This window comes from Mastigoproctus giganteus, chromosome 4 (genome assembly GCF_048544385.1).
Source record: "Mastigoproctus giganteus isolate SK-2022 chromosome 4, ASM4854438v1, whole genome shotgun sequence".
In the NCBI taxonomy this organism is placed as follows: domain Eukaryota; kingdom Metazoa; phylum Arthropoda; class Arachnida; order Uropygi; family Thelyphonidae; genus Mastigoproctus; species Mastigoproctus giganteus.
In genome coordinates, this window is record NC_143578.1 from 220,526,402 (window position 1) to 220,545,074 (window position 18,673).

The following is an 18,673-nucleotide window of genomic DNA, read 5'->3' on the forward strand; positions in this document are numbered from 1 at the left end:
GTTCTTCGATATTTCTGCCTTTGCGATGATTTGTGTGACGACTGAAATGCAGCGATTCCATGATCATTATTGGCCTCGTGGTCCTCTGTCGATATGGGGCATGATGGTCAGTCTATTATTTTGATATTTTTGTTTTTTGGTAGTTTCTTTAACCCTTTTTTGGTGATATTTCACGTCTTTTGGAACTGGTACCTTCGAGGGGGTTCCGCTAAATTATTTATAATTGGCATTATTTTAAATTTACATCATGTTTTATTAATTGGGTTTAATGACTTAATTGACTAAATTATACAGGGGATTATCGACTACCTTTTTGTCCTATTATCTCTACTCTCCCTTCCCTGTTTGTTTATTTTATATTATTTTGCGTTTCGTTTTGCTCTGCATTATTGCCGTACTACTGGCTGATGTTTTTATTTTAAATATCATATTTATTTTAATTATCAGATATAATTAGGCATCATGTGGAGGATGTGCATTTGCTGCCTCTAATGATAGCTACATAGCCATATTTATTTATTTTTATTACTTTTGCCTAACTTTTACCTCACATAATATATATATATATATATATATATATATACAGCTACTCCCTGGCTTACGTAATACTCAACTTAAGGAAATTTGAATTTTTATGTAAGTTTTTGATGGCCGGTGCAAACTTAAAAAATTTGTGGAAACGTATTTTACATCCCGTAGGAATAAATGGAGGTATCGTAAAAACATTGCAATGTGAACCCAATAACACTTTTTTTTTTTTTTTTTTTTTTTTGATAATTTGCTCCAAGACCTCAGAAGTTGAAATTTTCGCTATATAACTAAGCTATTTATCTCTCTAAAAGGTCACTTTTATAATGGAAATTGCCCTACACTGTCATTGTTATCATATGTTCTGTTATAAGATTCAATTTTGAACACCTTTGTAATATTTTTCTAAAAACAAATTTCTGGAGGTCACTACCATAAAACAATTTACACTTTCTGGTGTTTATTGGCTTACATTACTGGTAGTAAATTATTTTTTATTTCTTTATTTTTTATTTTTTTTATTTCTTATTGCATTTGCAATTATGCCGATAACTGGAATTCTGTGGGTTTTTACATTACGGTATTATGGTAAAATGAGTTCCCCTTCACTGAAATCTTCAATCATATAAAAAAACAAATAAATTTCCCGAATCTTCTCTTCATTCCTATTCACTTATTACAATGATGAAGAGACCAACAGAAAGTGCATATGCTGGCAGTGCTAGGAAACAAAACAAATATGATTTAGAAATGAAGATGATTAAGTACAAAGCAGGACAAAGTTTGTCATCTGTTGCACGGAATTAGGTTTCGCTGCTTCAACAGCGAATACTATTTTAAAGGACAGTGCGCGTATAAAAGAACATGTTAAAGGATCAATGCAATTAAGATCACCAGTGATCACAAAACAGCATTCAGGTGTTATATTGAAGATGGAGAAATCTATTAATAATATGGATGGAAAAATCAGACTCAGAAGCAAGTTCCCCTGAGTCCAATAGCAATTCAAGCAAAAGCAAGAAGTATTTATGAAGATATTAAGGATAAGTACGGCAAACCCCAAGCCAAGTTCATGGCAAGCAATGGGTGGTTCAATAGGTTCAAGCACCATGTCAGTTTCCAAATCATTAAAGTATGCGGTAAGTCTCCAGTGCCGATTCTGCAGGTGTAGAGAAATTGTGATGTGTTGGGGAAAATCCCTTCTAAATTTCCACAGCCCTCTACTCCCGCAGCAGCGTGCTTATCAGCTGGAGAGTTAATTCTGGCAATGATGCTCGAAAGGTAAAACTTGCTGATGCTATGCCTGTCCTCTCTCTTTCTGTAATTTTATAATTTTGAAATTTTTGTCATTTTGCACACTTTTATAATTTTTCCTGTGCATGAGATAAAAAAACTGAATAAATAATTCTATTTACATGTTCGTCAAAAATTTTTTTTGCTTCAATCAATCAAATTTGGGAGTGCTGCATAAGCATTTGGGGAAATTCCGACTTACGCAGAGTTCCACAGAACGCAACCCTTACATGAGTCGGGGAGTGGCTGTGTGTGTGTGTGTGTGTGTGTGTGTGTGTGTGTGTGTGTGTGTGTGTGTGTGTGTATATATATATATAAAATCTATTATGAAATATAAGAATAGATGTAAAATGTATATTAGATCAGATTAATGCCATCAATTGTAGATTAAACATAGTCTGTAATCTAATTACTACTGTAGGAGTACGTACAAGTTAGTGCAACTGTATTATATTGGTGCACAGCCAATTCTGAATTAGCAAATCATTTGCAAAAATGGCATCGTTTAAGTCATATCTCGTATTGTAAATACCTTCACGACAAGTTGCCATGACATTGCACTACTTCGAATAAGTAACGAGGTAGTGCAATGTCACATTGTTGAGTTATACTTCATAACTGTTTTGCCATCATTACATCACTTGAGTACCTACGCACCCACTGAAGAAGGGCCAAATGGCCCTGAAACGGTGCCGCCTGGGTGGTGGTATCCACCGAGAATAAGTAACGACAGTCTTCTCCTTTGGGTGAAGCATTACTTATTCGAAGTAGTGCAATGTCATGGCAATTCATTGTTTTTTTTTTTTTTTTTTTTGATTTGGTAGTTGTTGGCGCATTGGCTTCTGTGGCCATATTGCACCTCCCAAGGTTTTTGCAGTACTTTGATCCAAGCCCGAGGCGGGAATCGAACCCGCGACCTTTGGGTTGCCGGGCAGGTACTTTACCCAACTTGGCTAGCCCGGTCGGCCCACACAGCAATTCATTGTGAAGGTATTCACAATATGAGATATGACTTAAAACGATGCCGTTTTTGCAAATGATTTGCTAATTCAGAATTGGCTGTGTACTAATATGATGCAGTTGCACTAACTTGTGAATGGTCTAATTCTCTCGCAGCCTGAGGCTTAAGCCCTTAATGCATTATAATATAATACTGTAGGAGTATAAAGGTACTCAAAGAGTATTAAAATTTAAATTTGAAGACATCATTCAGTAAATGGTTTAAGTTTGTTATTATAGCTATGTGTAATACTTGTTTTCAATAAGGCTTTAAGCTTGAGCTCTAAGGCATGAAGGCTCTTCAATAAGGCTCTAAGATATGATGCATAGTAAGCTTAGAGCTTATTGAAAACAAGTATTAGCTATAAGCTATAATAACATACACTTAAATCATTTACTGAATGATGTCTTCAAATTTAAATTAGGTAACATGTCTAAGGTCATCAAGGAATATCCCCTTTTTAAATTCTAAATCTTAGTATTAGATAATATTCTAATGGACCAAATTATCAACAAATTTAAATATGCCCTACCAATTACTAACTCCTATATCAGTGCCCGCTTTAGTTACAATAAACCTATAGCACTAATAATGTGCAATTACATATGAGAATAATCCCCATGATATTGAAGCAGAATGTTTTTGCCATCTGCCTCAATATCAAACTTACATAAACATCATTACTGGTCATTTGAGTATCATTTCTCACACAGAATTATACAACCTGTTATCTTATGGATTCAAATTTAGGCCTAGTACAAAAAAGTAGATTAAATATAATTAATAAACAAATACACATTAATCTAATACAGTTTTGCTTAAAACTGACATACAAATATAAAACACCATTAGAAGCTTTCCACATGTGGATTATTCTCACCTATGAAGCTATAGAAAAACATAGGCTTTATGCTAAACAAAACACAACCTACTAAGATATTTGATATGTCTATAATCAAACAGCAATTAAAGGATTTGCAAACTAAATTCATAATAACTATAGACAAAGCTTTTTTTTTTTTTTTTTTGGTAGTTGTTGGCATATAGGCTTCTGTGGCCATAATACACCTCCCAAGGTTTTTGCAGTACTTTGATCCAAGCCCGAGGTAGGAATCTAACCTGCGACCTTTGGGTTGCCAGGCAAGCACTTTACCCACCCGGCTAGCCCGGTCGGCCTAGACAAAGCAGAAACAATTATAGCATTATATGTAAAAAATTCTATACTTCCACATTATTAAATGTGGAAGTATAGAATGAGCCACATTAAATGAGCTCAATAATAGCACTACTTACAAAATTGTAACATCTAATACACATCATCATTAAGAAATTACTGGCCATGCTCAAAATGTTAAAATTAAATAATCCAAACACTAAATTTCCCTATGTACTTTGAATACCAAAAGTTCCACAAATCCCCGATAGAATTCAGATTTATCACATCATGTAGGAACAGTAATGCCAAGTAACTCCCACATAAAAAAAAACTGGAATATCTACTCAACATAATATAGATTTATCCAGAATTATTCTAAATAACACTCCAACCTTAGAATGTTTAAATAACAACTCCAATACTACAGAACATATAAGTACATTCAATTTTAAAAACTTATTCACTAGTATTTCCCATAACAACTTAAAATACGTATTTAGTAATTATTATAAGGAGTAACAAAACATTACCATGCCATCCGAATTAGTGGGACTGTATAATTAACTTATGTTTATTTAATAGCTACATATTTAATGGCAAAAGTATATATAAGCAACATATAGGTATAGCAATGGGGATCCTGCGGCTCTTGCTTAGTTGCTAACCTTTATTTGCATCATTTTGAAAGAAACTTAAATAAAAGTTTAATACTCTACCGCTACATAGATGATCTAGTTCTAATTCAGGTGGGTAGTGCTTAACTTACAGTTAAGTACTACCCACCTGAATTAGAGCTAGAATGAACCAATAAGCATAGCACCAGTACAGCTACCTATCTAGATATCGAAATTTACATAGAAGGTAAAATATTATACACTAAAGTATATGACAAGTGCAAAGAATTTAGTTTAAAATCCATTAGCCTAACACTCTCATTCTAAGATTTCAAAGATAATTCACGGGAATATCATTGTTTCACAAAGCTTTAGATTGATAAAAATATGCAATAATGCTAACAATATCATAGAATCACTTATAGACTTGAGATATAAGCTTATTTAATAATGGATTTCCAGCTAATTTTTATCACTAAATATCTCCACAAAGCCATTTTTATTGCTATTAATAAATGGCACAATAATACAAATCCAAGTTACATCATAGCTAAAGTAAGTTCTAAATAAGTATTTCAATGTTACTAGCTCTCAAAGTTCCCTATAATCCTTTTCTTCTGGTTCACAGAGTTTGATATTACAATTCTATGATAACTATTTAAAATCACATTAGTCATTTTGAGGACTTGTACATATGTATATAGTAGGCACTGCTTTGAGAGCATGTCACATATAGTTTACACTCATTGAAAAAGTTGCACCTATACACCGGTGAACCAGCCACCTACCTAATATGAAGTTGGTCCTCCACATGCAACCAAAACAGCTTGTACCTGGCAAGGGATGGATGCTACAATATTTCTAAATGTGTCTTGTGGTATCTGGTACTAATACGTAACCAGCAGATCCTTTAACTCCTGTAAGGTCCGTGGTTGATATCTGTGGAATTTGGAGGCCAGGGCAATACCTGGAAGTCTTCCTCATGTTCCGTGAACCAGTCTCGGACAATCCGGGCGGGGTGGCATGGCGCATTATCCTGCTAAAAGACAGCACCGCCAGAGGGGAAGACTGTTGCCATGAAAGGGTGTACCTGGTTAGCAATGATGTTTAGGTAAGTGGTAGACAGAGTGCCCGACACATGGATGACTGGCCCCAGGGTATCCCAGCAGAACATCACCCAAAGCATGACACCACCACCACCGGCTTGTTTTTGTCTCGCAGTGCATCCAGGCACCATCACTTCCCCAGGTAAACGACACACACACACACATACCTGGCCATCCACATGGTGCAAGAGGAAATGTGAATCAGCAGACCAGACGACCTTCTTCCAATCACTCAAGGTACAGTTTCGATGCTCGCGTGCCCATTCTAGGTGCTGCCGCTGGTGAACCGTGGTTAGCATGGGCACTCGGAGCAGCCTGCGGCTACGCAGCCCCATTTTCAGCAGGGTTCGATGTAGTGTATGTTGTGACACATTACTCCCGTCACCAGCATTCCAATTACCCACAAGCTGTGCCACAGTCACCCTTCTATTGCCGCGTACCATCGCGTATCACCTCAAGCATCGATGAGCCTTGGTTGTCCAACACCTAGCCGGCGGTTCGTGGGTTTCCCCTCTTCGGACTACTTTCAGTAGGTACTAACCACGGCTGACCGTGAGCACCCACCAGCTGTGCCATTTCAGATATGCTCTGACCTAGTTGTCTGGCCATTACAATTTGGCCATTGTCAAACTGGCTTAAGTCCGCTGCCTTTCCCATCTGAAGAACAAGAGTAACACTGATTAACATAGTTCAGTATCAGGCGTGTTTTTTTTTTATTTTTTTTTTACTGTGTCCTAACCTGTGCAAGCGCTGTAGAGTTCACCTGCAGTTGCTTCGATTTGCATAATGACTCACTGATCATAATGTTTTGGCTCATCAGTGTATTTGTCCTTAAGGTAGTAATCAATTTCATCTTTCATCCTAATTTCAATTAGGTTGAAAGGAATTTCATTTCAACTTTGTAAAATATTTTAAAGTTATTTCATTTGAACTGGTTTTGTTACTTGTCATTCTAAAATTGAAAACCAACTATTTATTTTCATAGCATATTATCTGAATAAAGTTCAAATTTATCGTGTACTATTAACTATAAATTCGGTCAATTAGTTTGCCTTAAAGTTACATGAAATTCAAGGGGCACTTCCTTCTTTGGTTTTATAAATTAACAATTATTTATTTAATTTATTTAGTTCATCTTGCAGCTACCTGAACTGAGAGGGTGCTGTTGTTGCCATTTGTTTTATAATAGGTAACATGCTCAAAAAATTGATTCTTTTATATTTAGTGCAGAATAGGGTGGTAAGTGGCAAATTCCTATTTATTCTTTTTGTTGTTACTGGTTATTTTAATTGAAAAGTTCTGTAAGGATGGTTGCTTACTTATTATTATATTAGATAGGATGAATTATTTTAATTATTATAATATTTCTTGCAAAAGGCAATTTTATTTAAATATTCCTACATTTGGTAATACAGGTCGACCATCACTAATCCGGTTCCACTGCTAATTCGGACATAATTTCCGCGAATGTAATTTCAAATTTCCTTGGTCGGCACACCGACCTGCCACTACTGTTTGGGTGGCGTTGGTTGCAGCATCAGCTGTCGACACGAACTCAAACACTGGCAAGCCATTCCCACTTGTTTTTCTGAATTTATTATTATTATAACATGCTTACATTTAGCCCCAGCCACGGTTCCAATGCATAAAGGAAGTGCCTCTCGTGGTGTAAAGTGCAAACACCGTACATTGTTCATAACAGATAAAATTGAATTTATGAAAAAATCGACAGCGGTGTTTCTGTGAGAAGTTTAACTCTGCTTAATTGCAAATTCCAGCAATTTCTCTCAGTTCCTCTTATTTTAGTAATTTTCTTTTAGCCATTCCTTTTTAGGTGGGGGGTTTTTTTTTTTTACAACACACTTTCAGAAAAACAGCACAATATGATGGATAACATAGCACGCTAATGAACTTGTTTTCACAAAATCTCTAACAATACTGACAAACTTATTGCAACGTTTTAGAGTTTATTTTATCCCAATTAGTTTTATTGCAGCGCTCCCCGCGCGTGCAATAAACTAATCACAAACGGCCTTCATATGTATGCTGTAATAGGGTCACACATATGTGGCTGACACAGCTTCTCAAGAATAAAGTAACATACTGGGCCACGTCAGCCACATATATGCGACATAAAAAGTCTCTTATATATATATATTGACATTACAATATTTATTTTAGAATTACTAATCAAATTATTTTCTAAATATTTTTTGGCCCCTGGGGAATTTTTTTCTTAAACTAGCTTGGCAGTCAACATGTTAAAAGGTAGGAGGAGGAGGTGGTTAGCTGTTGGGTAAACTCTGTATATGCTAAAATATACCAACAGTGACCAGGAAAACTCACAAATCCGGCACCCCACAGGTGCCAACACTGCCGGATTAGTAAGGGTCGACCTGTAGTTATTTCTTTATTATTATAATCCAGTTTTGGTCTATTACATACAATCCTTTAACCCCTTGTAGTTATACCAGGATTCCTTACTAAAGGGTCGGGCAGTTACATTCCCAGTATATCCTAAGTACCATTTAAAAAAAAAAAGCTATTTTCTTTGCTTTTCACTTTTTACTTTCTAACACTAAATTTTATACCTCAAGATCTATTACAGTAATTCAAGGGAAATTGAGGTACTATTACTATACTTATCTCCTTTCTCTTTATGTTAGCATAAGCTTTCTATTGTACAAGATAAAATAAATAAAAAATGCCAAAACTGAAGTGAAAATTATGGTTGGCACTCTTTTTCTGTATTATTTGTTTCAAAGCTATCTGTCGGGCTAGCTGTTATCTTGCCAGTTTGCTGTTAAATTTAAAGTTTAGCATAGATTGCCTTTATGTTTATAATTTGGACCTAGTTAAACAGGCAGATAACAATCAGAAAGAGATAGCCTTGCTAATTATTGGTGGTATATATTGAATGGTGTTAGCCCTAGAAAAAGTGCCATTCAATGTATCTGATTATCAATAACTAGCTATAATCATTATTTTATTCTATATTTTTATTTTATTGCTAATATATATATATATATATATATATATATATATATATATATATATATATATATAAGGTGTGGCAATAAGTTCCTGAACTGGTGCAATCAAAAGAACACAAAGTGAAGGAGCTCAAAAATGGTTTCATTTTTATTCGAAGAAATCACCACTTGACTGAATGCACTTATTATACCATTCTAAAAGTTTCTGAAAAGAGCTAAAGCATCCAAAGATATGATGTTAAATTCGGCAGTTACGGTGTTTCTTCATGTCCTCAAAATCCAGAAACCTTTTTCCTTTGATGGCAATTTTCATCTTGGGAGAAAGTCCACTGGAGCAGGCTTCTCAAACATACCACTTCCATTTATTTTAAAATTCATCGAACATGAGTGCAACAACACTAGTATGGGAACTTTATTGCCACCTGTATTGGTAAATAGATGAAAAATGCAGGTAAGCATATGGAAAAAGGTGATTATTTTGAAGCACACCTATTATATATTGTACAGCACCTCCCATTAATGTCTGTACGAAATCATTGGTTATTTATATTATTTATATCTACTGAGGTTCTCTAATAAAACAAAATAGGGGAAGGAAATTCCTTAATGACACCATCAACATCAGCCTGAGAGATACTGGTCTCAGGTGACAAACAACAAATGGATTATATTTGAATAATGAATTGTTTGAAAAGAGGATGTGACTGAACTAGAATGGCAAATTTTGTGCAATACTTGTTTAAATGTTTGGCTATTTTCATACATCCTTATTATTTTAATTTTCTGTTCCAACTTGATCGCTTTTCTTTTCTTGATAGACTTGCTAGTTATTGCTGGACCACAATACTATTATTATTATTATCAGTTTATTAACCACAAGAAAACACTGGAACGGCAATGTGCCAAGAGAGTGAGAGATTTACATACTGAGGTGCGAGGAACCACATGTACAATGTACAAGAGTACATGCGTGCTCGACCCAGGATATTTACCTAATTGAACTTAAACTTCATATAAAATGAAGTTTATAGCAATAGACATCAGAATTTTAAAAAAATAAAAATAATAAAATAAAAAAATATGAAAATAAATAAAAAATAAATAAAAAATAAATTTAGAAAAATGCAGCAGGCAAAAAGTCCAGTTGTAGGTGATCGTCACAGGTTCAATAGTTGGTAATAGTTCTTGGGGCATTCCTTTCTGTAAAGCTCGTCCTCACAGAACTTCAAGGTTGATGCCCAGTTTATTGTAGATTTGGAGGCAGCTGGCCGGAAACATGCCCCTAAGGGAATCAATGTTTGTAAGTGTAAACCTGAGAGGATGGCAGGAGTAGTGGCATTTACCTCTTGTCTTCTTTGGGCCAGAGATTAACCAGGGATACAGATGGAGCATCTATTCGGCCTGTGATAAGCCGAGCTAGCATGAGTACATTTCTTGTCGTAATGAGAAGTCTCCAGGGAGTAGTCCCTAGGTTAGCTTGGAGGATGGATCTAGAGATAGTAAAAAGGTGATCCACCACCCTGTTCATTCATCTGAGCAACCAATATTCCAAACTGAGGTACCTTTTTAGGTGGGAGGCAGGAGCAGATGACCAAATTTCAGATGCATAGAGAGGATAGAGGTAATGTACTTCAGAATGTATGGACAGTGCAGTGCTGGCTGATGCACACCAATGAGCTCCTGACGCACTGCCCAAAGTATCGCATACATCTTGTCTCATCCTGACAAAGTGATGCTGGAAGGCGAGTCCAACATCCCAGGTGAAGCCTAGGTCTGTGTGGGAAGTTACCCATTGCACTCTTTGCCCGCCAACAAAGATTTGAACATCATTTTTAACTTTTTTTTTTTTTTTTTTTTTTTGTTATCTATAGTCGAGCAGATTTGGAAGGGCTCAAGATGCAACCCAATTATGGCTAGATAGTTTTCAGTTTCATTATCTGTGTAGAGGCCTGTTGGTTAATATCCAGGATCTGATCAAGATGATTTGAACTCACGTAGAACTTCAGATCAGATGACAGTTAGAATTACATGCTAGGAATGGCACCTCCGTAGACAGGAGCAGCAGTGCGTAGCACACGCTTCTTGATTAGAGTTTGAGGTTCGAGCCCGTGACCACCAAATACAGAGGATGCGAAAAGGCCAGAGAATGATCACCGCATATCCCAGGAGCAATATGGTCTTAGTTTCTAATGCTCCTAAAAAAAAAAAAAAATAACAAACCAAATAACATGCTAGGAAAGGTTCCAGAACTGCTGCGAAGAGAACTGTTGAGAGCACACTCCCTTGCTGGATGCCTCCTATGACTTCGAAAGTTACCTGGAAATCGTTGACAGTAACAGACAGATGTCTGAGAAGTAGGATGGTTATTGTTATTTTTGGTTTTTAGGAACATTAGCAACTAAGGCCATATTGCTCTGGGATATGCGGTGGTCATTCCCTGACCTTTCCGCATCCTCCACATTTGGTGGTGACGGGCTCTAACCCCGGTCTAATCAAGAAGTGTGTGCTACGCACTGCTGCTCCTTCCCACCTGGCTACGGAGGAAGTAGGATGGACTTCAAGATTTGTAACATGGTATCTGCCAGACCGAAGTAGTGCATCAGAACAGTAAAGAGAGCTGGTAGGTATATTCTGTCATATGCCGATTTAATGTCCAGGAAGATGATGTCAATCTGGAATTTGTTGCATTCTGAAGAGGGTATCTAGAAGATTTGTAGTTGTTGATCTCTTGTGCAGAATGGTATGAAGGTACTCGGGCCTGTGACCAAAGCAGTGCTGGGCAATTGTTGGCTGAATCGCTTTTCAAAGATCTTAAGTAAAGAGCAACTGATGGAAATTGGTCACAGATCTTTTGGAGATTTAGGTTTCCTAATCTTTGGAATGGGCTTGACATGGTAAGATCTCCAAACTGATGCAACTCTTCCAGATTGTAAGCTTTGTCTGAAAATGTGGAGTAGAAGGTCAACAATGTATTTGCTGCATATTTTTACTACGAATAATGGGAAACCGTCTGGTCCTACAGTAGCTTTGTTAGGTAATTTGTTGATCACATCAATCAGGGTCTCCCTAGATATTTCTATATCATTCATCTGTGCTCTAAGTAACCAGTTCTCCAGTGAGGGAGGGGAATCTGTATCTGGAAAATTTGCCTGCAAGAGGTTTCACTGTACCCATTCCCGGACAAGTTTTTGATCAATGATATGATGGTTTGTCTAGTGTGATATAGTTTCCTTCTACCCCTCTTCAACTATCAAGAACAGCTTGGTTTAGGACTTGTATTTTCTTTTTTAGGAAGTAAGTTCTTTCTTTCTCAAATATAGTGAGGTCTGAGGAAATTTGAGATTTCTGCCATTTCCGGTAGGCCTTCTGCTTCCTGATGAAGGCCAACTTGGTTTCCTTATTAAAACACCGATTCGACTTGCTACATATCATAACTTTCTTGGATGCACCACGGAGTGCAATTAACTTCAATTGTTTGGACAAGGCCATACATAGTGGCATCCTCTATCGACTAAGAATAGAGGCATCCCCAGTCAAATCCGCTCAAGCACTGTAAAATGATGTCTGGCTTGAAATATTTAATAGAGAAGGCAGCTCTAGGAAGTTCAGCAGCATACTCATCAGGTAACTCAGGGGAAATGCCATGCATGGATAACTGGCATACAATTGGCAGGTGATCCGATTGAAATTGGAAATTTCTAGGCAGGAGCTTGATGTCTGGTAGGCTATGGAATATTAGGTCGAGCGCTTGGTCTCCTCTAGTAGCCGGCGCTAAGAACCATGTAAGGTCAAAGGTTGGAAGAGTGACCTCAAGGCCCATAAGAGCATCTTCGTGCTTCGGTAAATCAAGCAGCACTGAATTTGAATAAGAGGACTCCTCAGCATTGTACAGATTGCATCAAAGTTGTTCAACTGGCTTACTCTTATCCTTATTGGCTGAAAACGACCGTTAAAAGATTTCTACACCACCTTCCCGTCTGGTGTTTCTTGAATTCCCAATGTGCTTGTAGGGAGTGTTAAGAGGCACACTGGGCTTTTCTGTTACTGCAATTAATTATAAATGGGTAGTAAACTATCTTATTGCATTTGTGATAATACCAATAGCTGGAATTCTGGGAGTTTTTAAATAATAATGAACGTGTGTCCCCTTCACTTGAAATCTTCAGTCATATAAAAAAATTATAAATAACGTAATGTAAGTCCAAAGCTACGCAAGTCGGGGATTTTTCGATACTTGCTGTATCGAAAAATGTTCATCAATCTATGTAAAAAGGTATGGCGATAGATAAAGAACTTACTATACATTACTCGTGTCCAATCAATACAATGCTTCTCCTTATTTTTTACAATATCGCATATGGTTTCGTCACCAACATTATAATGGTTCTTTAGAGATTTAATGGATGCACCGTTTACAAACTTTTGAATGATTAAGTTTTTGTTTAAATGAAAGCACAACTCTTGCATTAGCCAGTCATTTTCGCAATTTCTAAACAACAAAAAAAAAAAAAAAAAAAAAAAAGTTACTATTAAAAAAAATCCAACATCCCTGACATGCATAACGAAACAAAATTTGTCCTTTTGTGGTGCAACGGAACACACAACAATCGACGCGACGCACTAAAACAAACTAAACAATTGGTTTTGTTTTTTGTTTTTTTTTTTTTGAGCAGCAGGTGTGAAGACAGCAGGGTTGCAAGGTAACAGGTTCACTAATCTCCCAATGACAACTTATAATGCCACTTCTTGTCGCTTATTTACAACTTGCAAAACATTTGTTTATACCTATTCTATTTATTACTTGAATTTTATGATTTCTGGTTGATTTTTTTTTTTAATTTGGAACCTTGTTAATCGGCTTCCCGGTTAATCCAATTCCAGTAAATCGAGAGTCTGCTGTATTTCTAAAATTAACAAATTGCCTTGTTTGGCCAAGTTAGGTTACCCTAAAACATACACACAAAAAATAAACATGTTTTCTCCACAAAATACATACGGAGCAAAACTTCGGAGTGTTACACTGCATTTCAAGATAAACTGGTATCTAAATAGTTTAATTTATTCTCTCTGACTAAATTTTGGTAGCTATCTGCTAACTAATTTTTTTTTTTTTTTTTTAAGAACTAAAAATTCTACTTGTTGAAAAAGAAAAGTTAGCATTAACAACTCAACGTTTAATTTTTTTTTTTTTTTTTTTTTAAATGGTCTCAAGTGGTCACTTCTTTTTTTTAAAAGAAGTATTTTTCCTAGATGCCAAGTAAAGAAAATCTCTCCTATTTGTGATTCATTATAATCACCCCAAAATATATACGGAGCAAAACTTCGGAGTGTTACACTATATTTTAAGATAAATTGGTATCTAAATAGTTTGAAATTTCCAAAATGCAAAGTTTATCTGTATTTAACTTAGCTTTCATGAGAATGAACTGCAGTATATCCAGAATAGCCTTTTCTTTATATTTTTAACTATAATATAGAATAACTATCATTTACAACAAAAACAACCTTCTTCCATTTTAAAAAAAAAAAACTTTTCCAGTACCACAATTAATAACATAATTTAACTCTCTCTCCCTCTCTCTCTCTCTTCTTCTTAGAATCTTTGGGTGGTCGCTTGTATCAAAGCGTGGTCAGTTAGTGATAATATGCCCGTGTATTAGAGGTTTTTGTGGAATCAAACTTAGTTGTAGCGCTTCAGAACAGGACAACCTAGCACCGAGCTCACATTACACACCCATACCCCCCCCCCCAGTTGATTCGGCCATTACCATAGTGAAACTTAAAACCAGTTACAAAATTCTCCAATACGAAGCCCTCGTCATAGAATGGTTCTGTCACCACTCTAAACTAAACATCATAAATGCGAAACTACCCTCCAACCTTTCCCCAGTCTGGAATCTCTCACACTTTGAGACATGCGGGAATCTCACACACTTGAGATTCCCGCAGGTCTCAAAGAGCATCAGGGGAGCATAGAAATTCTTTTAAATTACAGCATGCATTCGTTCTTCACTCAACTTTGCCAACTGAAGACATTTTTAACAAAACGAAAGTCTATCGTTATGACTATTGGCCTCATCTGTTTTACATATTTTAGAGTTTTTAATTAATTTATTCTTCATGACAACCAGGAACGGAGTTGTGCACTTCTGCATATTTTAATTCTGTTTTAAATTAATTTATTCTCATCACGTAAACTTATCAATTTTTAAATTACGCAAACTTCAAAAAATTTAGTCATAAATTCACCCAAACAACAATTGCAGATCATCTAAGGTGAGTACCGTATATTATTAAGCTTTTGCTATTGAAACTTAGTCCAACAACTCAGTACTTTAAGAATTCTATAATTATCTAATTATTTTAAAGGATTTATGTACAAAGTTTTCATTAAAAAAAAAATTTCAAACAAATCATTCCATAGAACTCACCACTATTGAAAATTCATTATGGAGGAACAATCCACCCATGTGAAGCAAACATACTGTTGAAAGGGTTAATTAAATGGAAAACCAATAAATCAAAGTTGCTTCGAAATGAAATTGCTTGTCCTCACTACAGCTTTGTACCATCGGAAAGGATTTCATCACTGCAATTTGAAGTCATTCTGCATGTTTGCTATAGTCCAGATTTTGCCTCAACGGAATTCTCCTCTAAAGTTTAAAGAACATTTCTGAGGTTATGCAGCATCAGCCAAAAAAAAAAAAAAAAAAAAAAACACCATTCCCTTCAAATGCCTGTCCAGTTCCTCCTTAAATTTATTTAACCTATCAACTTCCACAATGACAGGTGCAAGTTTGTTCCAGAAATTAACTGCCCGCTGGCTAAAGGAAAATTTCCGCACATCTATTCTACATCTCTCTTTTCTTGATTTGAATTAATGCCCCCTTGGGTTCGTAATCTGAACAAGTGGAAGGATCCCATGGGTTCGTAATCTGAACAAGTGGAAGGATCCCATCAGAATTCAGCATGCTCAACCCATTCAAGGCCTTGTACACCTCAATCAGATCACCTTGCAAGTGCCTAATCTCCAGCCACTGCAATTTGCAGAACTTAAGCCTCTCTTGGTAAGAGGATCCCTTCATTCCCCTCACAAATCTTGTTGCCCTTCTCTGTACACGCTCAAGCAAATCTACATCCTTCCTAAAATGAGGCCTCCAGACCTGTACACAATACTCAAGGCGTGGCCTGACCATTGCCTTATACAGAGGGACAATCACCTCCTTTTCCCTGCTAGCAAAATTCCTATATACCACTGACAAAACCCCATGACCTGCCCTGGCAGCCTGTCTGCATTGCTCAGAAAACTTCATATCAGACTGCACAATTACTCCCAGGTCTTTTCATTTTCTACTACCTTAAGTGTAGTACCACACAGTTGGTACGTTTCTCTGGGGTTACTTCTACCCATATGTAGTACTTTGCATTTGTCAAGGTTAAACTTCAGTTGCCACTTCTTAGCCCATCTGCCCAAATTTTCTAGATCCTGTTGCATTACTGCCATTAACAACCCTGCCAACCTTTGTATCATCTGCAAATTTCGACACTAAGCCTGATATACCTTCATCAATATAATTGATAAATATACAAAACAACAGTGGATCCAACACCAAACCCAGTGGGACTTCACTAATAACATTAGTCCACGAAGAGCAGCACCCATTGATTACCACCCTCTGCCTTCTCCCACTCAACCATCCTTTTATCCATTGTAGCAACTTACCCTTAATACCATTCTGCTCCAATTTGTACAATAGTCTTCCATGCGCAACAGTGTATGGAAGACTATTTTTCAGGAAAGCTTTTGACACAAAAGCTTTCCTGAAATCCAAATATATGATACCAAAATTATTATTTACATCCAGTTTCTTTGGAACCACATCATAATATCCTATCAAATTTGTCAGACAAGACTTTCCCTTAACAAACCCATGCTGTGTCTGAATTATTGCTGAGTCTTGTCTAGATGATCCTGCAATGCATCTTTAGCCAGTGACTCCATTATTTTACCTGGAACAGAAGTTACACTAACTGTTCTGTAATTACTTGTGTCACCCTTCGATCCCCCTTTGTGAACTGGGGATACATTTGCACTTCTCCAGTCCATGGGGACCTCCCCTGAGTCCAAGGATCCTCTCATAATCATGGCTAAGAGTTTCCTTAGTTGCTTTGCCGCCTCCTTTAATATAACTGGATAGTTCCCATCCACCCCAGGTGCTTTTCTTATGTTTAACTTCAACAATTTCTCTTCCACTTTGCTCTCAGTTATTACAAAATCTTTAAGTATCCTTTAAGTATACAATTTGATAACCTTCTGCCATTTTCAAACCTTAATAATTCCTCATGTGTGAATGTAGATGCAAAATACTCATTCAGTTTGTTTGCTATCTGAACAGGATCATCAACAGTCGAACCATCGATGTCAAGTGGACCAATCAGATTCATTCCCTTCCTTTTAGAGTTTACATAAGTAAAGAAATCCTTGCTGTTTTTCTTAGCATCCTCTGCCAAAGATTTCTCGTAATGTGCCTTTGCCTGCCTAACCTCCTTTGTGACCTGATTACAAACTAGCTTATATCTGCCATAGGCTTCTGAATTGCTTGATAATTTATAGGCATCCCATGCATTTTTGTTCTCTGTCACGAGTCTCATTAGTTCATCTGATAACCATTTAGGCCTACACCTCGAACAATATTTCTTAATAGGTATGAAACTTTTAATAGCATCCACGATTAATTCCTTGAATGTTTCCCACTTAGAATTTACTGTTGGTAACATAGTCAGTTGATCCCACTGTACAGAATTTAAAAAAAACTGTCTGAGACCACTGTACTCACCTTTATGGAAGCAAAAACCCTTTCCTTTACCCCTGATTGTAATTATATCTTTAAGTAAATCCCATATCAGTACACAGTGATCACTACCACCTAGTGGTTCCTTTATCTGCAAATTCTTAATACACAAATGATCACTGCTTACAACCAGATCAAGAGTATTACCATCTCTGGTTGCCTCTCGAACATGCTGCTGCAGAAAACAATCATCCAATAAATCCACAAGTCTTACTAGTGTGTGCAAGTGACCAATCCACAAGTTCCAGTCAATATCTGGGAAGTTAAAATCTCCCCCATTATAAGACATTCTGATTTACTAGCCCACTATTTCTCTGTACAATTGTTCATTGTACTCATTCGAGTCATTAGGCCTATAACACACTTCTACTCTTATTTTTGCTTTCGCAGTGCTTATGTCACACCAAACTGACTCAACAGTGCACTGTTCATCTATATCAACTGGATGCACTTCTTTTGATTTTACGTTTTTCTTAATTAACAGCATGACACCTTCTCCATTCCTATCCTAATAGGTGAGGATACAAAAGAGGTGGAAGTATAAAGAGACAGAAGTTGCATCCAATAGCTATAGTCTGACTGTGTGACTTGACTACTATTCAGAGAAAGCAAGTATCCTATTCTTAGCCCTTTAAAAATAAGTCTATCAATAACCTCTCTTTACAACAGTTGTGAGCGAGCTTTACTGTAGGCAGAAAATGAAACCGGAGATTTGGATATGAGCCAATGCAATATGTCAAACTTTATTCTTAACAGCTTTTGATTTTTTTTGGAAAATTATGATTTGAATAACAATAATACTTTATGGTGGAATAGAGATAAAGGATATCATTCCTAGAAGAATAATTTTGCTGACATAATCAGAATATTTAAAACATTCTGAGTAGTCCAACCAAGGAAAATAGGAACAGAAATCATGCAGTTCATCCCATTTTTCATACTCTTGTAATGCCAACTGACTAGAGGTCAGTAGGCATTACAAGAGTGTGAAAAATGGGATGAATGGCTATGTGAGAGAGGATCCACTAGAGAAGAGAGCACCATAAATTGTGCTCTCACATTATAGCTTAGTGATGCTAACGATCTTAGTGATCACATATTTGAAGTTAATTTCCTAGAAGACTGTAAACA

The 18,673-nt window shown here is 36.4% G+C and overlaps 1 protein-coding gene across 2 annotated transcripts in view; it reads right to left on the minus strand.

Moving 5' to 3' along the window:
• The window catches only part of LOC150087421 (putative ATP-dependent RNA helicase DDX43), a 246,754-nt gene that overhangs the window by 168,941 nt on the left and 59,140 nt on the right, over positions 1-18,673 (minus strand). The window lies entirely within an intron of this gene.